Source organism: Bubalus bubalis, chromosome 2 (assembly GCF_019923935.1).
Source record: "Bubalus bubalis isolate 160015118507 breed Murrah chromosome 2, NDDB_SH_1, whole genome shotgun sequence".
In the NCBI taxonomy this organism is placed as follows: domain Eukaryota; kingdom Metazoa; phylum Chordata; class Mammalia; order Artiodactyla; family Bovidae; genus Bubalus; species Bubalus bubalis.
In genome coordinates this window covers 8,187,915-8,195,026 of record NC_059158.1, presented here as the reverse complement: position 1 = coordinate 8,195,026, position 7,112 = coordinate 8,187,915, and the positions used below count along the sequence as shown (strand labels likewise).

General features: G+C 49.4%; 1 pseudogene; it reads left to right on the top strand.

Annotated features, from left to right (window-relative positions):
- Positions 1-1,369: 1,369 nt before the first annotated feature.
- On the top strand, positions 1,370-3,055 carry LOC112578181 (annotated as a pseudogene).
- Positions 3,056-7,112: the final 4,057 nt, after the last annotated feature.

Here is a 7,112-nt window from a genome sequence, read left to right as displayed (position 1 = left end):
GGGGATGAGCATCTCAAGGTTAGGGATGACCAAAAAGAAAGTGGTGGTAGCCTAGACTCACCTAGGAGGGTGTGTGTGTGTGTGTGTGTCTGTGTGTGTCTGTGTGTGTCTGTGTGCTCAACTGGGTCTGACTCTTTGACCCCCATGGGCTGTAGCCCACCAGGCTCCTCCGTCCATAGGATTTTCCAGGCAAAAATACTGGAGTGGGTTGACATTTCCTTCCCCAGGGTCATCTTCCAACCCAGGGATCAAACCTGTGTCTCTCACATCTCCTGCATTGCAGGAGGATGCTTCACCACTGAGCCACCAAGGAAGCTCCTACCTAGCTAGAGAAGGGCATGCAATGGAATGGTTAAAATAAATCCACACTTGTATAAATCAATCATTTTCGTTTCTTGCGTAATTGTGCTACTTGGAAACTTTGTTCATAAATGTATCCGTAGGACTTCCCAGGTGGCCCAGTGGATGAACATCTGCCTGCCAATGCAGGGGACATGGGTTCAATCCCTGGTCCGGAAAGATTCCACATGCCGCAGAGCAACTAAGCCTGAGTGCCGTAGAAGCCCGCTTGCCCTAGATAGAGCCCATGCTCCACCACAAGAGAAACCACAACAAGAAGCCTGAACCCCCAACTAGAGAGTCACCCCTACCTACTGCAACTAGAGAAAGCCCTCACGCAGCAAAGAAGACCCAGTACAACCAAAAATAAAGAAATAAATAATTTTTAAAGAACAGTGGCATTAAAAGTAAATAAATGTATCCATAAACATATTGGTAGGTGATGCAAATCAGTGATGGGGTACTTGCAATACACTATTCTGGGCAGGAGCCATAGGGTGGGGCAAGGCGGGCCTGACTTGCACTCTGTGTCTGCCTGGGGGTGTCGGATGACGCCCCTCAGTCTCCTGCACGGCTGTCTGACCACTTGGGTGCTGGACGTCCTCCCCCTCTACCTGCCAGGATGCCACGGTGGGAGGATCCTACCTGGATGATTGTACGTTTTGCAGTTGGTCTTATGAAAAATAGATCTTCCCTTTCTCAATCCAGGAACAGCATTTTAACCTCCTCATCTAGCCCCATTCTTTCATCATCTCAGAACCCCCATTCTTTCAAACATCTCAGTTCCCGATTTCTCCCCCCCTCCGTCCGGGAGGGAGCAAAGTCATAGTTTCCAGCTGTTTGCACGAGAGAAAGGCAGGCAGGCGCACCCTCTGATAGACGCTCTGTTCTGTTTCTTTCTCCTCCTTATTGGAAATATGCTAATGACCCTGCCAGACCCCAAGGCAATGACAAATCTGGAAGGCTGCACTCCTGCCCACTGAGATGGAGTGGGACTAGTCATCTGCCTCTTTTGTTCTCATCACAGACTTCGCCTAATGTATTCCCAACGCCCTTGACCAAATCCCTGCTTGGGCTGCTCTCCATCTGGGAAAGCAGGGTTTACAGCTCTCTCCGCACTCTGACTGTGGTTTTGTGACTCAAATCGCAAGAGGGACTTATTGTTAAGTAGAATAGACTCCACGCCCGAGATTTGTTTGCAAAATGTCCAGTGGAACATGTAGAGAAAAGGCAAGAGGCAGAGGGATTGATGAGCAGAGAGGAGAATTTCTACCAAACCCTTCAGCTAAATAAGAGATCAGGTGACCAACCAGAGCCACCCGGGGTGCGGGCGGCTCAGTGGAGCTGGCCTGAATGTCGGGGACCTCAGCCTTCCTAGGAAAATCCAGATCCCAGCCCTACCAGAAGAAGCTGAAACAATGGCCTCCAAGCCTGAGAAGAGGGTCACCTCGTCTATCTTTATCAACCTAGTGCCCCCACGTCGAGATGAGGCTGTGGTTGAGGAGGTGAGGTGAGCAGCTTATGAGGCCCAGCCTGGCCACCCCTGGGAATCTCCTGCCCCCACAAAGGCACCCGGGGCTGGCTCGGTGGGAAAGCTCCGTTCCTGGATGCCCCCTGGCAGGGCTGCAGTCCCAGGGCCAGCTGTTCCACCTCAGCTCTCCACTGGAGGGTGTTCACTTCCTTCTTGCCCCTGGACGTTGATGATGCACTTCCAGACCTGGACCTCCTCCCACCTCCGCCTCCACCTCCTCCAGTGGACCTGCCCCCTCCTGACGAAGAGCCCCCCTCCACGATGGGGGCATCACTCATTTCAGACTTGGAGCAGTTGCACCTGCCCCTCCCCCACCCCCACCCCCGCCACAGGCCCTGGTGGAGGGCCTCCACTGCAGCCTCGGCCCAGTCATCTCAAGCCCGCAGAGGAGGAGCTGCTGCCCACCACCCCAAAGAGCCTGTCAGCTTCCCTGAGAGAGAGGCCTCCACAGACATCTGTGCCTTCTGCCACAAGACTGTGTCCCCCAAGAGCTGGGCGTAGAGGCCATGGAGAGGCAGTACCCGCCCAGTGCTTCACGTGCAGTGTCTGCTGCCGCCGGCTGGCCGGGCAGAGCTTCTACCAGAAGGATGGGCAATCCCTCTGTGAACCCTGCTACCAGGACACCCTGGAGAAGTGTGGCAAGTGTGGCGAGGTTGTCCAGGAACACATCATCCGGGCCCTAGGCCAGGCCTTCCACCCCTCCTGTGTGTGACCTGTGCCTGGTGCATCGGGGACGAGAGCTTTGCCCTGGACAGTCAGAATGAGGTGTACTGCCTGGACGACTTCTATAGGAAGTTCGCCCCGGTGTGCAGCATCTGTGAGTATCCCATCATCGCCCGAGACGGGAAGGATGCCTTCAAAATCGAGTACATGGGAAGAAACTTCCATGAGAATTGCTACCCGTGTCAGGACTGCAGGGTCCTCCTGTCTGTGGAGCCCACGGACCAGGGCTGCTACCCGCTGAACAACCGTCTCTTCTGCAAGCTGTGCCACGTGAAGCGGAGTGCTGCGGGGTGCTGCTGAGGGCGCCGCTGGGCTGGGGGCTGCGGCTACACACTAGCCCTGCTTGTCAGGACCCCTTCCCTAACTTGTGTCCCTTCCCAACCTGTTCTGGCATGCTTTCCTTCCAAGCCACACACAGGGACCAGCAGCTTGCAGCTCTGCCCATCACTTCGGCTGCTGAGCCCCGGCCTCCTCCCAGCTCAGGACACCCTTCAGGCTCTCAGCGGTTCCTTCTCTCCTCTGGGCACCTGAAGGCTTTTGTACTGTGAACGTCATGCCCAGGGGTCCCAACTCCACCACTCTGGCCCCCCTTGAGCACTGGCCTTGACCTCCATTTCCAGGGGTCAGTTGGGTGAGTCTCCAGCAGGCACCCTGTGTCCATAGCGATGATCTATGAGCTCTGAGGGTGCTGAGCTATTCGAGTACAACTGCAGAGTCCTTTAAAAAGCACTATTTTTAACCTTTGAAGGTTAAATGATGAGAAACATACTTTGGATTTTGGGGGAAGGTGGGGAAATACCTTCCATTGTTCATAAATGTACAAGATAGCGACCCTCCTGGTGGCAGGGACTTCCCACCTTGGGGCCGTGTTGACATGGGGCTCAGGCCCAGGCATGAACCTGCACAGCAGCGGCAGGAGCAAAGGGTGACACGCTGACACCCAAGGACGATGTCGGCAGCTCCTCCACCTGCCTTCCAGCGTCTCCTTCCTGTGCTACAGTGATTCCGCAGACACTGATTAAGTGCCTGTTGTTTGCCAGGGAGCGGAGCACAGGGGCCCTTGGGTGTTCCTCCTGCAGCCTTGATGGGGGCTGTGCTCACACACACACACTCCTCCAGAACAGTAACAACGGTGTCCCCCAACCCCTGCTTGGGCCCTTCAGCCCAGGCTGCCCTGTGACCACTGCCCACTCAAGGCCACACCTCTAAGATTCTTTTCCCTTTTAAGAAAAAATCACTTGTTGCTTTGTAACTTCTAAGACATTTTGTAGGGCATGAACACATGAAGCAAAAGGTGCTTTCCTCCCTGGGGTCGTCTCAATGTACCACGTGCTCTTAGGAGGATTCTCAGAGCTCCACAGGCCTGGAAGGTTTCTGTGTAAGGCCCTCTAAGGGCTTCAGACCAGAGCAGAGCATCTTGCCTGAAGCTTAGAGCAGCGAGTCCCCAAATCCAGGCATTCCCATAACCTCCACAATTTTTATCATATGAGGACCTCCTGTTCTCTAACTTCCTTAATATTTTCTTTAACTCAACATATTTTTTCTTTTTACTCACTTACCAATCTAGTCTTATGCTAACTAAGCAATATATCCATACAGTCACATGTTGATGTGCTAGTTATACATGAAAATAAATGCATAACTATTCAAAAAATAAATAAATAAGAGATCAATTCATGAGAATATCATGCTGTTTTAATGTTGTAGAGTAAGTGATAGCCTTCCTGCTTGCTTTCTGGTTGCTGCACTGAGATTTGGAGCTTTAATGCTCAAAACTTAAACCTGATGCCCCCCTCTCCTGCCTGCCCCTGCACCCCCTACCTGCCAGCCCCACCACCATCCTGCCTCTGTAATTCTGGAGGCTGATGTGAATGATGAAACAGGGGTAGGAAAAAACGAAAGAGAAACTGGAAGAGAGGTGAATACAGAAGGGAAAATCAAAGGACTTTAATCAAAGAATATAGTCAACGGGCACCCCACTCCAGTACTCTTGCCTGGAAAATCCCATGGACAGAGGAGCCTGGTAGGCTGCAGTCCATGGGGTCATTAAAGAGTTAGACACGACTGAGAGACTTCACTGTCACTTTTCACTTTCATGCATTGGAGAAGGAAATGGCAGCCCACTCTATTGTTCTTGCCTGGAGAATCCAAGGGACAGGGGAGCCTGGTGGGCTGCCATCTATGGGGTTGCACAGAGTCAGACACGACTGAAGCGACTTAGCAGCAGCAGCAGCAGCCAGGATATTTAAACTTAAAATGGAAAATTAAACACTATTGTGTAGAGGGAAATACAAGTAAAAGAATAAAGACATGAGCAGGAAAGACAGACACAACGGTCTGACAGTGTTCGTCTGTGGTCATAGTCGGGAGAGCTACCTAGTGGGGTTCAATGCTATTGGTGATGTTTTATAGCTTCACCTGGGTGGTAAAAATAAGAGTATTGTATTTTCTTCATCCCTGGCATAAGAAATGGCAACCCACTTCAGTATTCTTTCCTGGGAAATCCCATGGACAGAGGAGTCTGCTGGGCTACAGTCCACGGGGTTGCAAACTTTTGGACATGACTGAGCGACTGAGCACATGTACACATTTTCTTCATGTTATATACATATATCGGAGAAGGCAATGGCACCCCACTCCAGTACTCTTGCCTGGAAAATCCCATGGACTGAGGAGCCTGGTAGGCTGCAGTCCATGGGGTCACTAAGAGTCGGACACGACTGAGCGACTTCACTTTGACTTTTCACTTTCATGCACTGGAGAAGGAAATGGCAACCCACTCCAGTGTTCTTGCCTGGAGAATCCCAGGGACGGGGGAGCCTAGTGGGCTGCTGTCTATGGGGTCGCACAGAGTCGGACACGACTGAAGCGACTTAGCAGCATATACATATATGCATAGTATTTATAAACATTCAATATCATCATATAACATATAATGCATATTTATTTATATACATACAGAAAGCTTATAAATATAATATATGTACGTTTGTTTTTGACATCCAAATCCTGATATATTGTTGCATTACATAAATATAGTTTCTCAAGCAGAAATGGGGATGGTGAAGGTACAAAGGGGATAAGGGGACGATGGAGGCACGATACCCATAAACTGTGATTGTTCCATCACGTGAATATGTCACAGCTTATTTAGCTCAACTATTACTCCAAGAATTTAAGCTATTTCTTTATTTTTTGGTTATAAATATCAGTGCAACGAAAATTGTATTTCCTCTGATAGTTTACCTAGGAGTAATTCTTAGAGGCAAATTATGAAATCAAGAATATAAACATTTTCATGAAACAATTCAAAATGCCCTTTGACTTTCAAATACAACGTATACGCTTTGGTTTTGTTGTTTAGTTGCTAAGCCATGTCCGACTCCTTCATGTCCCCATGGACTGTAGCCTGCCAGGCTCCACTGTCCATGGGATTTCCCAGGTAGGAATCCTGAAGTGGGTAGCCTTTTCCTACTCCAGGGGATCTTCTCGACCCAGGGACTGAACCTGCGTCTCTTGCGTCTCCTACATTGGCAGGGGGGTTCTTTACCACTAGCCTCCTGGGAAGCCTGTGCCCCATGGTAGGTGATTCTTTTCTATGTGCCTGCTCCTCCCCCAGCCCTGACCGAAGATGCACCCTGTCCCTTTCTGCTCTGCTTTATGTCCTGGCAAGTTCACCGGCAAGAACTTGAGGACACTGCTGAGCCTTTTTGTATAAACGAGACGTTTCTGTGGTCTATTTTAAAAGAATAATGAAAAATGATAAAAAAAAAAAAATGGAGGCTGATGGGTTCCCAATATCTCCTCTCCTGAGTTCTGGGGTTTTGCCGCTTATTAGCTGTATGTGACCTTGAGTGAGTTACTTAACTTCTCCGTGCCTCAGTTTACTCATCTGAAAGGAGATAGATGTGCCAACTTCTTATGGTGATTTAGGAGGATTAAGAGAGAAAATATATGTGTATAGGTGCTTAGACAAATAGCTGGCCCCTGGCAAGCATGATATAAATGTTGTCATTATTATCGTTATCATCTTTTTCTGGGAAATTGCTCAAAAGATTGGGAGACGTTCGGTGATTCCAAGCACTCATCTGAGTTAATGGAATGAGTAAATCAAGAACTAGAAAAAATTAATTGCTGCTGTCTTGTTTCATCTATTGAAATATTAATATTAATGAAGCATTGATTTAATCATTGTAGACTTTCCTTCTTATAGGGAATCAACAACTTCTTCAGAAGCCAAAAGAAACTATACTTTATTATTATTATTATTATTATTGGGGGGAAGTAATGGCTTCAGGGTCTTCCCTGGTGACTCAGCAGTAAAGAATCTGCCTGCAATGCAGGAGACTCTGGTTCGATCCCTGGGTCAGGAAGATCCCCTTGGAGGAGGGCATGGCAACCCACTCCAGTATTCTTGCCTAGAGAATCCCATGGACAAAGGAGTCTGGTGGCTGCAGTCCATAGGGTCGTATAGAGTCAGACACAACTCAGTGACTAACACTTGGGTGTGGTGAAATCC